General features: G+C 60.1%; 1 protein-coding gene across 3 annotated transcripts in view; it reads left to right on the forward strand.

Moving 5' to 3' along the window:
- The first annotated feature begins 1259 nt into the window (after positions 1–1259).
- TP53I11 (tumor protein p53 inducible protein 11) overlaps positions 1260–5647 on the forward strand; it is a 15566-nt gene continuing 11178 nt past the window's right edge. The window contains exons 1-2 of one of the 3 annotated variants that reach the window (XM_049617668.1): positions 1260–1465; positions 1977–2190. The gene's annotated coding sequence lies outside the window, so the exon portion shown is untranslated. Of the gene's footprint in view, positions 1466–1493; positions 2191–5647 lie in introns of those variants that run through there. The other 2 variants (XM_049617686.1, XM_049617677.1) reach the window with 2 other exon arrangements.

Genomic DNA, 5647 nt, shown 5'->3' on the forward strand with positions numbered 1-5647 from the left:
CTGTTCCACAACAACCCGGGCAGTTCCCGGTACTGGTCACCCCCATTTCGGAGGCGGAGGAAATAAGCCATGTAGAGGTTGAATAACTTGCCAGATGGCTGAGCCAGGGTCTGAACCCGGGCAGGGTACTCCCAGAGCCTGCCTGATTAACCCTTCAGGACCTGGTGCAGAAAGAGCTCAGACCTGGGGTCAAAATGCCCACCTAGCTAGAGACCTGGGGCAACCACTCACCTCTGCCTGCTCTATTTACTTATCTCATGAAATGGAATGTGTCATCAACCTTGCCTTTCTGTCCCCACCCCCACTCCCATCAGATTAAAATGAAGAGATCCAGGCATTTTTCTTAGAAGAAGGCTGCAGGGTGGTGAGATTTGGGGTGGGAGGCACATTACTGGTCACGGGGGGTTGAAATGAGCCAGAAATTGGGGTGGGGGGGAGCGTTGTTTGTAGGAGCCTGGTTCTTTTAAGCTGACAGGCTCCCACAGACCCCAAACCACCCCCATCACCCTCCCTTACCCCCCACAGGATGCTCAGAGATACAAGGTCTGACAGCTGTGCCCCCCAGGACGGGTCCAGGAGCCCCAGATAAGATCTTAGTCCTGTGACAGTGCGGCTTACAGCGACATGGCTGAGGCCGGGCTTTAGGCTGGAGAATGAAAAAGGTAGAGGTTTATGTGGAGGGGTGGGTGTCATTTGGAGAGGGGGGTTGTCTAGGCTGGAAGCCCAAATCCGAAGTCAATGACCATCATCTGTAAAATGGGATTAATCATGCGGCTGGTATAGGCTGTTGTGAGAATCAACTGAGTTAACGCTTGTAACTCCTTGAGCACACGGTGCCTGGCACGGAGCAGGCGCTCAGCAGATGGTGACCATTGTTGTCACTGTGTTCCCTACACACTTGGGTATCTACCAGCCAAAGCAGTCCCTTCCATTTTAGACACTGGCCTAGGCCCCAGGGGATACCCCAAGGATATTTAAGACAGCGTGGTCTGCCAACCCGTGGGGGTGTTGATAGTCTCACGAAAGGGGCGCCGGCTTCAGAAACTTGCCAGAAAAGTCTTCCTGGGCGCCGCGGGCCCTCCGCTTTGATTCTCCGGCGCCTTCTCCCGGGGCGTGAGCGCGCCCCCCGCAGGCAGTCCCTAGGAAAGCCTCGGCTGGGGAGCCCCGGAGCCCAGTCGCCCCAACCCCTCTCCCCCTCCCGCCCGGCGGCCACCCTCGGGGGCGAGGCAGCCGGCGCGTGGGAGGGGACGGCGCGCCATTGGCTTGCGCGCGGGACCGAGAGGAGGGACCAGCGCGGGCCGCCAGACTCGGGCAAACCCCGGCCGCGCAGGACGCCGCGCGCAGTCCCGCCCGGCCCTGCCCTGCCCTGCCCCGCGCGGGCGGCGCGATGTGAGGCTCCCGAGGGCCCAAGCGTCCCCTGGCTCGCCAGCCCCGCGCAGCGCCGGCGCCAGCATGCGCTAGGAACGTAAGTTCTGTCCCCCGCCGCCGCCTCCGAGCCTCGCACGTTCCCCTCCCGCCGCCGGCCGGTACCTGCGCAGCGCAGCCCAGCCCAGCCCAGCCCAGCGGGGCTTCTGCGGCCGCAGGGTCATGGGGGCCCCGGGCGCGCGACCTGGACGCCCCAGGACCTCTCGGCCCCGGCAGATTCTGCCGCGACTCCAGGGGTCCCCTCCCGGCCCCCCCGAGGCGCAGTCCTCCAGCCCCTTCGGTTCCTTCCCTCTGCCTCGGTTTCCCTGTCTCCCCTGGCTTTCTCCCTCCGCTGTCTCTGCTCTGTTGGACTGTGTATTTCGCCCTTACCTCCCCCCTGTGCTTCGGAGCAAGAGAGAAAGAGCGAAAAGCAGTTTCTGTCTCCCTGAGGTCTGACTGTTGTCCCCGCGCTCGGTTCTCTGTCCCCTCCCCCCCATCGCCATTGTTCCCCGGTCCGAGGAGTGCGCGGCACAAACTTGCGAGTGCCCCTCCTTCTGTCTTCGCCCCCGCAGGGCCGCTGATCGCGGTGGCGGAGTTCCCGCTGGCGGGTCCTACTGGTTCGGCCGGCCGTGGGGGCGCCCAACAGCCCGGAGCTCCCCGCCTGGGGTCCCCAGCTCTCAGGCCCGGGTCTCCGAAAGTGGGTGAGTGTCTGGAGCCGGAGATAAAGGACACATTGGAGGAGGAAGGAGCCAGACCGGGAGAGACCCCCGACTCCCGGCCGGGGAGGTAGGTAGGGGGAGGGGGGGAGGGGGAGGAGGCCGAAACCGAAGCCGCGCCTAAGCCCCAGTGGTTGGGTGGGAGGGTCAGGAAAGCACAGGTGGAGACGTCGCCCCCCCAGTCTCCCCTAAGTCGCGCGCTCAGCAGGAAGGGGGCAGTGTGGGGCCATCGGCCTGGCTCTGCGTGGGCTGGGGCTCCTGCCGCGGACAAAATACTCGCACCCATCCAGGGGGTCTGTCGAGGAACCGCCAGAATCCCGCGCGCATCCCCGGCGCGCCCCGCAGTATCCGGCGCTTGCTTTGCGTCCCCTCGCTCCGCCCTCCCCGCCCCCACCCAGTCCCGGGCTCCCGCCGCCCCCTCGCGGCCCCGGGGGAGCCAGTTTCTCCGCCGCCGGAGCTAGGTGGGCGGGGGCAGGAGCAGGGCGGAGGCCGGGAACCCCGCGGCTCCTCCAGAGCTCAGCGCCCATGGCCAAGGCCAAGTCGGCGGTCCCATCACCGCCCCGCGCTTCCTGGTTGATTTCCTTCAGACAAACTTTTCCTGGTGGGACAGTCCTGCGGGGAGAACGCATCAGGGCCGCAGGGATGCCCACCCCAACTGTGCGGCCTCTTGGACCTACATGTCTGGTGGCCTGTGTGGAGAAGGCCACGGCCCTCTGCAGACCCTCTCTTCCTGCCGCCCAAAGAGTGCAGGGACAGTGGGTTGGGGTGGGGGGCATTGGTGGAGTGCCAGGAGGGGACACTGTGCCTTCCTTAGCGGAAGCCTCACCCTCAGCCCAGGAGGACGAAAGGTGTTTCTCGTTGGGTTGTTAGGAAATAAGGCACTGTGTGTTCTCCAGGTCTCTGTTATCCCATCTATAAAATGGGCCATCCGGTCCCTGAGGTCCCCTCTGGCTCCAGTACCCCGGGGATCAGCAGCCCTGGCGTCTTTTTTCCCCGCCCACATGCTGTAGGTTTTATCAATCCTTCCAGATTTGGAGTGGAGGGCTGAGACCCAAAGTCCCTCACTATTGTCTAGCTGTCAACACTTTTGCTGGATCCCTGCCCCCAGGCCCCGCAGTAACTTCTCCAACTCTATACTCAGCCACGGACAACCCTCCAGCCCCTCTGGAGAAAGGCCCTCCCCCTCGCCAGTGTGCCGGGTAGGAGAGCCATGAAATTAGCAGTGACCCCTAGACATACACAGTTCTAGACTCTTCTGTGCTTTCACTTACTGAACAAATTGTGGGCCCGACGCCAACGGTGATTTAGTGAACGAAGTGCCAGACACAGTTCCAGGCACTGAGAGATAGCTGAGAACAAAATGAAGATTCTTTCCCTCACGGAGCTGACACTTAAAGGGTAGAGGAACAAATAATAAAATAAATTAGATGGCGTATTGGGAGGTGAAGGGGGAAAAGTTGAGTGTCAGGGGGTGTCGAGGCGAGGGGTGGGGGTGCTATTTTACATAAAGGTGGTCCAGGAGGCCTCCCTGAGGAGGTGACTTGTGGGTCAAGGCTTTGAAAGAGTGAACTGTGGGAATAGCTTGGGTAAATAAAGATCCTGCAGAGATCAGCCTGTGCAAAGGCCCTGAGGCAGGAATGTGTCTGCCATATTTGAGAAACAGTAAGGAGCCAGTGTGCCTGGGGTGGAGAGAGGAGGGTGGGGAAGAGATAGGAGGCAAGGCTGGCTGAAAAAGAATGACGCCTGTCCATTTCGCAGAGGAGGGAAGTGATGCTCAGATGGGTCTGAAGTTACCCCAGGACATGTAGCGGTGGCAGCAGGGTGGGATGCCCGATGTTCTGACTCCCGGCCTATAATATTTTCACTTCATCCTGCAGCTCAGCTACTCATTGGCCACACTGGTTTGCGTCCCGGCCAGGGTCAGGCCTGGCCAAGAGCTGGAAACATGGAGGGGAGCCACCCAGGCTTAGTAGCTCAAGGGGCCCCATATCCCTGCAATCCATTGCCAAACCCTCTCCAGGTTCTCCCTGCCCGTCTGTCGTGAGTGCCTCCGGGCCACATCTGCCTCCGGACCCAGAGGGAGTCCCTGTTCCCTTCCCATTTCCTTCTTTGGCCGTCCCTTATAAACACCCCATTCTGTATCCACATGTAGCCCCTTGAAGGGGACTGTTCTGAAGCTGGTATGGTGAAGGGAGAAACTGAGGCAAAGAAGCTGAGTCTCCTAGTCTCAAAATAACAGCAGCAACATTACTAAGCTTTCACTATGGAACAGGTACTGTTCTGGGTGTTTTTGTGCACCTCCCCGTCAGTGGATGGTAGGTGGCCTTATTACACCCACTTAACAGATGAGGAAACGGAGGCCTAGAGAGGTGGTGTCACTGGCCCAACGCCATGCAGGTACACAAGCCTTTTGAGTCTTAACCCACTCCTTTGACCACTAAGCCAGAGCCCCCAAGCCTGGGGGAGATGGGCGGTCCTGGCTGGCCCATCTGCATCCCGGGAAAAGTACAGGGACCCTTCTGCCTGCCTCCCCCAAGCCACCCAGGGGGCAAATCACCTCTTGCTTCTGGAAAATTTGGCATCCCTGCAGGGAAGTTCCTTTTGCCCCTGTTGTCCTCCCCTCGTAGAGGTTTGGAGAGGGGTGGGAGGGGCTTTGGGGTATTGACGTATGTCCACTGTCCCCTCTCAAGAGCTCTGGCCCCATGGCAGCCGGAAGCCAGGCCGTCCCCAGGATCATGGTCCCATGGGATCCAGAAGCACCAGCTGCCTTTGAGGGCCCTGACGCGGTCGCCAGGCTGTGGGGGAGGCAGGCCCATTCCCGGTTTGAGAGGACAGAAATTCCCCATGTGCTCTGCCCTTTGTGAGTGACGGTAGGGACAGGGAAGACCCTCTCAGCGACTTCTGAGTGACGATGGATGGCCGGATGGATGGCCGTCAAGGGCTGAATGACACTTGCACACAGCAGCCCTCTCAGGCCCTGGGGTGAGGCCCAGGGATGCCCCCTCCCTGTCCTCTGCTCTCCCACCCTTTTCCGACACTGCAGGGAATGTTTATTACTTTTTTCGTCCCTGACGATTTGCAGATGTTTGTTTATGATGAAAGTTGGGGCTTTCCTCTGCAATTCTGGAAATCAGGCACCTTCAAAACAAAGAGAACTCGTGGATAAAATATGCGTGTCCCCAAGAGGCCCCCAGGCAGCGGGAGCTTGGGCCTCGTGTGCCGCTGCAGTGTAGATTTAGAAGCCCAATCATGACTATCACAGCCGGGAGGGCCCCAGAGACCACGCTCCCATTTTTTTTTTTTTTTTTTGAATGAATTAACTGAATCTCACAGTTGGGCCTGGTTTTCCCACGGTGGCACAGTCTTTGGTGACCTCAGCTGTCCTGTCTCCCCGCCAGTGACTCAGGGCTCCGTTGGCAGCTCCCACGTTCCTGGAGGTTCTTGGAAACGGGACGTGGAATCCCTTTCTTGACTCAGGATCTAGGCCTGTCACCGCGGCGGGATTTGCATCATGCTCCCGCCCGCCC

The sequence above is a fragment of the Panthera uncia genome, chromosome D1, assembly GCF_023721935.1.
Source record: "Panthera uncia isolate 11264 chromosome D1, Puncia_PCG_1.0, whole genome shotgun sequence".
NCBI lineage: Eukaryota > Metazoa > Chordata > Mammalia > Carnivora > Felidae > Panthera > Panthera uncia.